Genomic DNA, 13,211 nt, shown 5'->3' on the forward strand with positions numbered 1-13,211 from the left:
AATGGCGGAGCAGGCTCAAGGGGCTAGATGGCCTACTCCTGTTCCTAATTCTTATGTTCTTATGTATTTCAGTGTTGCACACTTAATGATGTCATAAAAACGGAAAAAAAATAAGCGGTGGTATTTTTTACCACCGGTGGTAAATCACGAATGAATTTAACACCAGTGGTATTTCGGTGCTAAATTATGAAATCGGTGCTAATCTGCGATGAATTTAACACCAGGGATATTTTCAGTGGTAAATGGGTGGTAAATGCTTGAAAAAAATGACGAAAATTCAGCCCTCACTCTCTGCTTTTCAGCCCATTAAAAGGCACTGCACCCCCCACCCCTGTTCCCTCCCTCTCCCCCCCACCCCACCCAGTTCCTCAGACAGGAACCTCGGTAGTGCATGTACTATACAACATCGGATTACATTGGGGCAGCAGGAACTATTTGTGCAGAACATTCCCTCATAGAAACATAGAAACATAGAAAATAGGAGTAGGCCATTCGGCCCTTCGAGCCTGCACCACCATTCAATATGATCATGGCTGATCATGCAACTTCAGTACCCCATTCCTGCTTTCTCTCCATACTCCTTGATCCCTTTAGCTGTAAGGGCCACATCTAACTCCCTTTTGAATATATCTAACGAACTGGCCTCAACAACTTTCTGTGGTAGAGAATTCCACAGGTCCACAATTCTCTGAGTGAAGAAGTTTCTCCTCATCTCAGTCCTAAATGGCTTACCCCTTATCCTTAGACTGTGACCCCTGGTTCTGGACTTCCCCAACATCGGGAACATTCTTGCTGCATCTAACCTGTCCAGTCCCGTCAGAATCTTGTATGTTTCTAAGAGATCTCCTCTCATTCTTCTAAATTCCAGTGACTATAAGCATGAGATTACGTGAATGTGATAGAGTTCATAATAGGGTGGGATGCACAGGGCTTGGTGGACTGAATGACCTGGTTACTGGAAAGCCAATAGTTCAAGATATCTTTGGATTACTTGGATGAACAGTAATACGGTACATGCAAGAGTGTTTCCTACATTACAAAAGTGACTGCACTTCAAAAGCACAGCATTGGCTTTGGGATGTCCTGAGGTGCTGAAAGACTTATATTCACTGGAGTTTAGAAGGATGAGAGGGGATCTCATAGAAACATATAAAATTCTGAACGGGACTGGACAGGTTAGATGCAGCAAGAATGTTCCCGATGTTGGGGAAGTTCAGAACCAGGGGACACAGTCTAAGAATAAGGGGTAAGCCATTTAGGACTGAGATGAGGAGAAACTTCTTCACTCAGAGAGTTGTGAACCTGTGGAATTCTCTACCACAGAAAGTTGTTGAGGCCAGTTTGTTAGATATATTCAAAAGGGAGTTAGATGTGGCCTTTACGGCTAAAGGGATCAAGGGGTATGGAGAGAAAGCAGGAATGGGGTACTGAAGTTGCATGATCAGCCATGATCATATTGAATGGTGGTGCAGGCTCGAAGGGCCGAATGGCCTACTCCTGCACCTATTTTCTATGTTTCTATGTTCCTATTTCAATGCAAGTCTTTCTTCCTTCCTATAAACTTCAAATGGAGAATGTATGAGGACAGCTGGATCAAAATATTGGGAAACTGTAACTTTTGACATCTGACATTGCAGTGGGCAAAAAATAAAAATGCTGACAGCTTGTAGTGGAGGCGATGTGTAGCCTGTGAGCACTGACACCGAGCGAAGGCAGGGAACAGCTGAAGCACCACAATGAGAAGAAGAATGACCTTTTGAATTCTGACCTGACTCACTGCTGTGCATTGTTGAAAGCTGGGGGGAGGAGCGGAAATCAGAAGCTGTGTCTGAAACATCATCCAATTTGATGACTGTACAAATCGTCTGACTGAATACCAGCGTTGGGGAATTATTTACAATCAGCTGAACATTGAAGACATTTAGATGTTGTGCAGAAACAAATCAATGAAGGGAATCTGTGCCAGACTATAAGAATGGACTGTGTGCACAGAGGAATGAGAGTCACATCAAAAAGTGAGGAGCTGTTGCCGGAAAACAAGCCAGTTGGTATTTTGAGGGAAGGTAATTGGTCAGAGGCGTGCTTTGTTGACAGGCAGGCTCTCAAAACACCTGGACAAACGTGCCAAAGAGCTGTTATTGGATGGCATAGCGGAATTGTGGGGCAATGCTGAGAAACGTGCTACAAGGAAGGACATGAGCTACACTACAAGCCGATCACATGGGAACACCTCTAGACAATGTTGCTTTCCAGGTCTCCTGATACTGGATGAACGCGGCAGCCAATGAGCGCACATCAAACTCCCACAAACAGCAATGTGATACTGACCAGATGATCTGTTTTTGTTATGTTGATTGAGGGATAAATATTGGCCAGGACACCGGGGATAACTCCCCTGCTCTCCTTCGAAATAGTGCCATGGGATCTTTGATGTCCACCTGCGAGGGCAGATGGGGCCTCGGTTTAACGTCTCATCCGAAAGATGATGCCTCCAACGGTGCAGCTTTGTTACCTCCAGACTCAACTATTCCAATGCTCACCAGGCCGGCCTCCTAACTTTCACCCTCCATAAACTTGAGCTCATCCAAAACTCTGCAGCCTGTATCCGAAATCTCACCCAGTCCCGTTCTCCCATCACCCTGTGCTCACTGATCTACATTGGCTCCCAGTTCTCAAATTTAAAATTCTCATCCTAGTTTTCAAATCCCTCCCTGGCCTCGATCCTCCCAATCTCTGTAATCTTCTCTAGCCTTACACACCTCTGGAGTGGGGACTTGAACCCACAACCTTCTGACTCAGAAGCAAGTGCTCTATTCGGAACTCCTACACGGCAAGCGAGGGAAACGTTTCAAGGACACCCTCAAAACCTCCTTGATAAAATGCAACATCCACCGGCACCTGGGAGTCCTTGGCCAAAGACCACCCAAAATGGAAGAAGAACATCCGGGAGGGCGCTCGAGTCTCGTCGCCGAGAGCATGCAGAAAACAAGTGCAGAGAGCGGAAGGAGCGTGCGGCAAACCTGTCCCACCCACCCTTTCCTCCAACCACTGTCTGCCCCACCTGTGACAGAGACTGTAATTCCCTCATTGGACTGTACATCCACCTGAGAACTCACTTTTAGAGTGGAAGCAAGTCTTCCTCGATTTCGAGGGACTGTCTATGATGACGATGACAAACCTCTGAGATCTCGCGCCCCTCCAATTCTGGCCTCTTGTGCATCCCTGAGTTCCCTCACCCCACCTTTGATGGTCGTGCATTGAGCCATCAAGGCCTTAAGTACTCGAATTCACTCTATAAACCTCTCCACCTCCCCATCCCTCTCTCATCTCTGAGTCAGAAGGTTGTGGGTTCAAGTCCCACTCCAGGGACTTGAGCACAAAAATCTAGGCTGACACTCCAGTGCAGTGCTGAGGGAGCACTGCACTGTCGGAGATGCCGTCTTTCAGATGAGACGTTAAACCAAGGCCTCATCTGCCCTCATAAAAGATCCCATGACACTATTTAGAAGAAGGGCAGGGGAGTGATCCCCGGTGTCCTGGCCAATATTTATCCCTCGACCAACATATCAAAAACAGATTATCTGGTCATTATCACATCGCTGTTTGTGGGAGCTTGCTGTGCGCAAATTGGCTGCCGTGTTTCCCACATTGCAACAGTGACTATGCTTCAAAATGTATTTCATTGGCTGTAAAGCGCTTTGAGACGTCCGGTGGTCGTGAAAGGCGCTATATAAATCAAAGTCTTTCTTTTTCTGCTCCTTTACGACGCTCCTTAAAACCTCTCTCTATGACCAAGTTTTTGGTTACATGTTCTAATGACTCCTTCTGTGGCTCGGTGCCAATTTCTGTCTGATAACACTCCTTGAAGCACCCGGGACATTTTGCTATGTTAACGGTGCTATATAAATGCATGTTGTTGTTGTTGTATTTCATATCCCGTGGGCTGACTGTGCTTTAACAATCTGTACAAGGGCCGCACGCGGTTTATAAAAGAGAAAAACAAATGGAAATCTAAATCACTGCAGCTCAGCTAGCATCTGTTTAGAGAAAGTCCCGATTAACGTTTCCAATCTATAATCGCTCATCAGACACACAACAGATACTTCAATCACCGAGTTAATGGGTGGGATAATCTGCAAATTGGTAGTGGAACACTGGTAGATGGTATAAAATATGCTCGGTGAGTATTCTGCGTCTTGTAACTTTGCCCTCTTCCCTTGGGGAATAGTGTAAATCATGGAAGGAGTTGCAGACTGATTAACAATGTGACAGGCCATGACATGAAATGCACCTTCCAGGAATTCAGTACCCAGGACCTGGGAGCAGAAACAAGGGTAATACTGAAGGTTATGCCAATGCCCTGCTTTGTACTTCCTTCAAGGCCAGGATAGGCATGGGTGGGACGAGCAGGGGGGAGGGGGGCACGGGGGTGCGGGGGGGCGCGGGGGCGGGGGGGGTGGTCGTGTGTGACGGACTAGGGGGTTGCAGGGGCAAGCGATGGGGAGGGAGGCGTGGGGGTGGGGGGTGGGGTGGTCGTATGTGACGGAACAGGGGATTGCAAGGGCGAGCGAGGAGATGTGGGGGGTGCGGGGTGGGGGAGCGGGGGGGGCATGGGGGATTGGGTGGGGGGGCGGGGGGACAGGTGGGGGAGCGAGTGGGGCGTTGGGTTGCAGGGGGACTTGGGGGGGGCATGGTGTGGGTCGGGTGGGGGGTTGGGCGGGGAGCAGGGGGGTGCTCGGGTGGGGGAACGGGGGGATCGGGTGAGGGAGCGGGGGGAGGCACGGGGGTGTTATGTGTGACAGAACAGGGGGTTGTAGCGGGGAGCGGGGGGGGGGGTGCGTGGGGGCGTGGTTGGGGGAGCAGTTGGGGCAGAGAGTGAAGAGGAAAACAATACGTGGTCAATTTCAGAAAAGCCCTGGGTCATTTCCTCGTTTCCATGAGATAATCAGGCAAGCTCCTGGTAACCCATCACACACTGCTAGACATAATGAAGTAACCAACGACCTTACCTACCAAATGGCCCACTTTGCTTCGGAACACATGCCCGCTGTCCAAAATGATAATCCCCTGATTGGGCTTGTTAAGCCTGCCCAGCCGTTTGCCGGCCAATTGCTTATGGAGGGAGTCACAGCACGTAGGGAGGTTCTCTTCCCTTCCACAGGAGATCAATGCAGCCTGGTTACACATTGCACAGGAGAGCACAAGCAGGGATGTGGTCAGGAGGACCTGGCTACAGTGGCGCAAACCTTTCAATGATCTCAGTAGATCACGAAACATTACTGCAAAGCCACACTCAACCTCATCCTGCTGTGCGACTCATCACATCCCCATCACTCTGCCTTCCCTACCCTACTCCTGCACATCCTTACTCACACCAACTTACCTTGCACCTCCACCCATCCAGCGCTCTATCGACATTATCACTTTCCCATCTCACTAGCCACCCCTCACACTCACCCTCATCTGAGTGCAATCATACCAACTAACACACAAGGGTAGGCACGAGGGTGTTTTAGCCAATGTTCATGTAAAGTTTCTGTTAATGCGGTGTCAAACATGGAACCTTTATTTTGAACACTTTGCGTTCTTTGTCAGTTTTGTGTGCACTTTGGAAGTGGCTTACTGAGTTGCAGTGAATGGTGAGACATAATGGTACCCCCCTAATGGTAATGAGAGTGAAAGGAATGGCTTGGGTATTGTAGGGGTGCTTTATGGTGTTGGTGTGGGGTGGTGCCAACCTGGCACATCATGTGGCAGCCAGGGTGTACATGAAGTAAATCTGGCCATGGTGGGCAGCAGTGTGGTCGGGTGCTGATGCCCTGTGTCCTGTGCAGCATCAGTTGATTGTGGAGAAGGTTGGTGTTGGTGCTGCTGGTATGCCTGGTGCTGCTGGTGTTGGGGATGATCGTGGTGGGATTCTGAGGACCAAGGTGAGATAGTTTGAAGGGCACCGATGTTGATGGAATAGATGGCAGGTGAAGTAGAGATGACAGAAGTGATCTGCCAATGGTGGGAGAGGCAATGAGGTCAAACTAGATGGAGACTTGTGTAAAGACTTGCAGCATTCTAAATCTGCAGTGGAAATGCAGTTTAGAGAAGCTAGTGGCTAAGGGAAGATATCTGATTCAGCTGGGAGCTTTGACTTGACATTTGAAGCTGTCAACTCATCAGCTGAAACAATGGCCAGTGATCTCCCACCTCAGCTTCACTGACAAGGTCTAGGCACAGCGGGAAATCAAAAAGCTGGGAAAAAATACATTGTTAAGTGGCTGTAAACACGACTACCCTGTATAAACAAATGATTTCAATTGCCTCCTCCGCTGATGAGTGTTGGGGCTGCTCAGCACTGGCAGTGCCGACATTTGGGAAAGGTGGGTTGACAGCGGGGTCCCGACCCCCGCCACCTGTTGCACTCGCTAATCCTCACAAAACTCTGCCCAGTAACTCTCTGAGGAATCCTCACTGCACCAGAATCCTCTCATACACGGGCACTTAATAATAAAGTCTGTATTCCAACCAGCAATTTGATTGGGGTTTGTCGAAGCCTGCGGTTGGTCTCGGATCAATATCCCAAAGTCCTGGGTCATAGAAATCATAGAATCATAGAAATTTACAGCACAGAAGGAGGCCATTTTGGCCCATTGTGTCCGTGCCGGCCGACAAAGAGCTAACCAGCCGAACATAGAAACATAGAAACATAGAAAATAGGTGCAGGAGTAAGCCATTCGGCCCTTTGAGCCTGCACCACCATTTAATATGATCATGGCTGATCATTCCCTCAGTACCCCTTTCCTGCTTTCTCTCCATACCCCTTGATCCCCTTAGCCGTAAGGGCTATATCTAACTCCCTCTTGAATATATCCAATGAACTGGCATCAACAACTCTCTGCGCCAGGGAATTCCACAGGTTAACAACTCTCTGAGTGAAGAAGTTTCTCCTCATCTCAGTCCTAAATAGCCTACCCCTTATCCCAAGACTGTGTCCTCTGGTTCTGGACTTCCCCAACATCGGGAACAGTCTACCCGCATCTAAACTGTCCGTCCCGTCAGAATCTTATATGTTTCTATGAGATCCCCTCTCATCCTTCTAAACTCCAGTGTATATAGGCCCAGTTGATCCAGTCTCTCCTCATATGTCAGTCCTGCTATCCCGGGAATCAGTCTGGTGAACCTTCGCTGCACTCCCTCAATAGCAAGAACATCCTTCCTCAGATTAGGAGACCAAAACTAAACACAATATTCCAGGTGAGGCCTCACCAAGGCCCTGTACAACTGCAGTAAGACCTCCCTGCCCCTGTACTCAAATCCCCTAGCTATGAAGGCCAACATACCATTTGCCTTCTTCACCGCTTGCTGTACCTGTATGCCAACTTTCAAAGACTGATGAACCATGACACCCAGGTCTCATTGCACCTCCCCTTTTCCTAGTCTGCTGCCATTCAGATAATATTCTGTCTTCGCGTTTTTGCCCCCAAAGTGGATAACCTCACATTTATCCACATTAAACTGCATCTGCCATGCATTTGCCCACTCACCTAACCTGTCCAAGTCACCCTGCAGTCTCCTAGCGTCCCCCTCACAGCTCACACCGCCACCCAGTTTAGTGTCATCTGCAAACTTGGAGATATTACACTCAATTCCTTCATCCAAATCATTGATGTATACTGTAAAGAGCTGGGGTCTCAGCACTGAGCCCTGCGGCACTCCATTAGTCACTGCCTGCCATTCTGAAAAGGACCCGTTTATCCCGACTCTCTGTTTCCTGTCTGCCAACCAGTTCTCTATCCACGTCAGTATATTACCCCCAATATCATGTGCTTTGATTTTACACACCAATCTCTTGTGTGGGACCTTGTCAAAAGCCTTTTGAAAGTCCAAATACACCACATCTACTGGTTCTCCCTTGTCCACTCTACTAGTTACATCCTCAAAAAATTCCAGACGATTTGTCAAACATGATTTCCCCTTCATAAATCCATGCTGATTTGGACCAATCCTGTCACTGCTTTCCAAATGAGCTGCTATTTCATCCTTAATAATTGATTCCAACATTTTCCCCACTACTGATGTCAGGCTAACTGGTCTATAATTACCCGTTTTCTCTCTCCCTCACTTTTTAAAAAGTGGTGTTACATTAGTTACCCTCCAGTCCATAGGAACTGATCCACAGTCGATAGACTGTTGGAAAATGATCACCAATGCATCCACTATTTCTAGGGCCACTTCCCTAAGTACTTTGGGATACAGACTATCAGGCCCCAGGGATTTATTGGCCTTCAATCCCATCAATTTCCCTAACACAATTTCCCGCCTAATAAGGATATCCTTCAGTTCCTCCTTCTCACTCGACCCTCGGTCCCCTAGTACTTCCGCAAGGTTATTTGTGTCTTCCTTCGTGAAGGCAGAACCAAAGTATTTGTTCAATTGGTCTACCATTTCTTTGTTCCCCATTATAAATTCACCTGAATCCGACTGCAAGGGACCTACTTTCCAGTTCTAGGTCCGTAGCCCTGTAGGTTAGGCCACTTCAAGTGCACATCCAAGTATCCTTTAAATGTGGTGAGGGTTTCTGCCTCTACCACCCTTTCAGGCAGCGAGTTCCAAACCCCCACCACCCTCTGGGTGAAGAAATCTCCCCTCAAATGCCCTCTAAACCTCCCCCAACTACTTTAATTCTATGCCCTCTGGTTGTTGACCCCTCTGCTAAAGGAAGTAGGTCCTTCCTATGCACTCTATCTAGGGCCCTCATAATTTTATACACCTCAATTAGGTCTCCCCTCAGCCTCCTCTGTTCAAAAGTAAACAAATCCAGCCTATCCAATCTTTCCTCATAGCTAAAATTCTCCAGTCCAGGCAACATCCTCGTAAATCTCCTCTGTATCCTCTCTAGTGCAATCACACCTTTCCTGTAATGTGGTGACCAGAACTGCACACAGTACTCCAGCTGTGGCATAACCAGTGTTTTATACAGTTCAAGCATAACCTCCCTGCTCTTGTATTCTATGCCTTCGCTAATAAAGGCAAGTATTCCGTATGCCTTCTTAACCATCCAGTTTTGATCTCCTTATTTAAGGAAGGGTATACTTGCATTGGAGGCAGTTCAGAGAAGGTTCACTGGGTTGATTCCTGAGGTGAAGGGGTTGTCTTATGAAGAAAGGTTGAGCAGGTTGGGCCTATACTCATTGGAGTTTAGAAGAATGAGAGGTGATCTTATTAAAACGTATAAGATTCTGAGGGGGCTTGACAGGGTAGATGCACAGAGAAGATGTTTCCCCTCATGGGGGAATCTAGAACTAGGGGGAATAGTTTCAGAATAAGGGGTCGCCCATTTAAAATGGAGGAGGAATTTCTTCTCTCAGAGGGCTGTGAATTTGTGGAATTCTCTACCCCAGAGAGCTGTGGAGGCTGGGTCATTGAATGTATTTAAGGTGGAGATAGACAGATTTTTGAATGATAAGGGAGTCAAGGGTTATGGGGAGTGGGCAGGGAAGTGGAGTTAAGGCCAAGATCAGATTGGCCATGATCTTAGTGAAGGGGCCAAATGGCCTACTCCTGCTCTTATTTATCTACTTGGCCTGTTACCTTAAGGAATCTGTGGACATGCACATCAAGGTCCCTTTGTTCCTCTACACTTCTCAGTGTCCTATCCTTTAATGTGTATATCCTTGCCTTTTTAGCCCTCCCCAAGTCCTGTCAGACTGGGGTCTTAGTCTGAGAGTAATAAGGTTGTATTGGTATTGGCAGCTACAGTTGTGGCCTTGGACTTTGTGATTGGACACAGGTATTCGAATGTTTGTGTTTATTTGGGGTTAAATGGATTGAGGATCAAACAAAGAGAAGTTGTGCAATACTAAGAACCTGGAAGGAGAAATGCAGATAATGTTTACAGCTAGGGAGATGTTGTCACTTAGACCAACATCCCCAGCATCGAAGCATTGACCACGCTCGATCAGCACCGATGAACGCATGCCTGATACTAGACTCCCAAAACAAGCGCTCTACTCAGAGCTCCGACACGGCAAGCGAGTCCCAGATGGGCAAAGGAAACGCTTCAAGAACCTAATCCTGAAAGCCTCCTTGAAAAAATGCAACATCCCAGCCGATACCTGGGAATTCCTGACCCAAGACCGCCCAAAGGGGAGGAGAAGCATCCGGGAAGGCGCCGAATACCTAGAGTCTCTTCGCTGGGAGCATACGGAAGCCATGCGCAAACAGCGAAAGGAACGCATGACAAACCAAGCACCCCACCCACCCGTCCCTCCGAACACTGTCTGCTCCACCAGTGACAGAGGCTGTAGGTCCTGCATTGGTCTCTTCAATCACCTGAGAACTCATATTATTGTGGAAGCAAGTCATCCTCGATTCCGGGGGTCTGCCTAAGAAGAGAAGAAGGAGGGATCTTTGTAAGAACTTTAGCTTGACATTAAGGAAATGTTTTAACAGTTATGTGGGCTCCGGATGGAACTCAGTAACTCAGATATGGGGACTGATAGAGGAACGAGACTGGGGCTAGTTATTGATTCAAATCAAGACTTGTTATAGACTATAATACTGAGGACTGATGATTGGTGTCTGAGGTAAACCCTGTGTCTGGGAAAGGATATGGATGGGATAGATATTAGATCAGACCCTAAAACTGGGAGATTATTCAGGAGGACTATGGGATTAGGACAGATTGCCAAGAAGCATACAACAAAACATTATTGTGGGTCTGGGCCAAGGTGACAGCTGGAGCTCTCGGGCCTGGACAAGCCATGCACACCAACTGGGAATGGATTATAGATTGGTCATGGAGACTGAGACTCAGTGAGAGCTTGGCAATGGAATAGGTCAGGGATAAATCTAGGCAACCTCATCTCTAAATTTGGAATATTGACTTCCTTCTACATACATTTGGCGGCTCTGTGTGTGTGGGCAGCCTTCTTCAGCAGCCTGGCCTTGTGTGATCGTCAGCAACTATCAGTCTTTTCCTGAAGATGTTACCTTTCGTTTGCTGCTTTCATCAGGAGTTGGGATAAATCAGGAAGATCCCATGACCATCCCAACACTTGCTCTTCCATTGGAAGGAATGATGAACCAATCCTCTTCCTCTTGCTCCATGCTTTCCCCTGATTCAAAATATAAGCCAGCATGAAGAGTTCATGTCGGTGGCCTTTGGCAATCAAGTGGGTTTTCCACAGGTTCTGAGCAATCGCTAAATATGGGCCTTCAGACAAATTCAACAACAGCAGTGTTATGCGAGGGGCTACTTGAGGCCACTAGTGATGCAACGGTGCCCTGAGAAACAAAGGGCCAATTGCCCAATCATAGGGGATCGCCCCGAGATTGCATTGTGCTTACAGTGAGGTCAGGGTCAGTGAGGTCACGGTCATGGTCAGTGAGGTCATGGTCAGTGAGGTCAGGGTCAGGGTCAGTGAGGTCAGGGTCAGTGAGGTCACGGTCAGGGTCAGTGAGGTCAGAGTCAGTGAGGTCAGGGTCAGGGTCAGTGAGGTCAGGGTCAGGGTCAGTGAGGCCACGGTCAGGGTAAGTGAGGTCAGAGTCAGTGAGGTCAGAGTCAGTGAGGTCAGGGTCAGTGAGGTCAGGGTCAGTGAGGTCATGGTCAGTGAGGTCAGGGTCAGTGAGGTCAGGGTCAAGGAGGTCAGGGAGGTCACAGTCAGGATCAGTGAGGTCAGAGTCAGTAAGGTCATGGTCAGTGAGGTCAGGGTCAGTGAGGTCAGGATCAGGGTCAGTGAGGCCATGGTCAGTGAGGTCACGGTCATGGTCAGTGAGGTCAAAGTCAGTGAGGTCATGGTCAGTGAGGTCAGGGTCAGGGTCAGTGAGGTCAGAGTCAGTGAGGGCAGGGTCAGTGAGGTCAGGGTCAGTGAGATCAGGGGCAGTGAGATCAGGGTCAAGGTCAGTGAGGTCACGGTCAGGCTCAGTGAGGTCAGAGTTAGTGAGGTCAGTGTCAGGGTCAGTGAGGTCATGGTCAGTGAGGTCAGGGTCAGGGTTAGTGAGGTCAGGGTCAGTGAGGTCAGGGTCAGTGGGGTCAGGATCAGGGTTAGCGAGGTCGGGGTCAGTAAGGTCGGGGTCAGGGTCAGTGAGGTCACGGTCAGGGTCAGTGAGGTCAGAGTCAGTGAGGTTATGGTCAGGGTCAGTGAGGTCACAGTCAATGAGGTCAGAGTCAGTGAGGTCAGAGTCAGTGAGGTTATGGTCAGGGTCAGTGAGGTCAGTGAGGTCAGAGTCAATGAGGTCAGGGTCAGGGTCAGTGAGATCACGGTCAGTGCAGTCACGGTCAGGGTCAGTGAGGTCAGTGAGATCAGGGTCAGTGAGGTCAGGGTCAGTGAGGTCAGGGTCAGTGAGGTCAAGGTCAGGGTCAGTGAGGTCAGGGTCAGTGAGGTCAGGGTCAGTGAGGTCAAGGTCAGTAAGGTCAGGGTCAGTAAGGTCATGGTCAGTGAGGTCAGGGTCAGTGCCAGTGAGGTCAGGGTCAGGGTCAGTGAGGTCAAGGTCAGTGAGGTCAGGGTCAGTGAGGCCAGGGTCAGGGTCAGGGTCAGTGAAGTCAGGGTCAGTGTCAGGGAAGTCCTACCTCTTTGACCAGGTTTTTGGTCACCTATCCTTATATTACTTTATATGGGTTGATGTCAAATTTTGTTTGATAATACTCCTGTGAAGCGCCTTGGGACGTTTAACTACGTTAAAGGCGCTATATAAATGCAAGTTGTTGTGTAGTCATCCTTTTGCACAGGCTGGGCATTGTGGGGGATCTCATGCTACATCCAAATGCTCAAAGCATCGAATTAGTTTGTCGTCTGGTTGAAGAACGCTGCCCATAACCAACAGGACAGAATCGGGATTTGCGATGGCCCATCCAACCCGGACACCCGCGCCCACCAGGAGTAACCAATCATAGGCGTGAGGTCAATGAGGGTGTGGTCAAGGGAGAACCTTTTGGCTTTCTGCCATCCCCCTGGTAAGTGTCCTCATCAACAATATATTGGCGCCAATACTGAACAGCGACATGGCACTAGTTACAGGGCACTAGTTACAGGGCACTAGTTACATGGCACTAGTCATCATCATAGGCAGTCCCTCGGAATCGAGGAAGACTTGCTTCCACTCCTAAAGTGAGTTCTTTGATGGCTGAACAGACCGATACGAGAGCCACAGACCTTGTTACAGGTGGGACAATCATTCGTCAGGGGAAGGGGTCGGTGGGGCTGGTTTGCCGCACGCTC

The sequence above is a fragment of the Pristiophorus japonicus genome, chromosome 22, assembly GCF_044704955.1.
Source record: "Pristiophorus japonicus isolate sPriJap1 chromosome 22, sPriJap1.hap1, whole genome shotgun sequence".
Classification (NCBI taxonomy): domain Eukaryota; kingdom Metazoa; phylum Chordata; class Chondrichthyes; family Pristiophoridae; genus Pristiophorus; species Pristiophorus japonicus.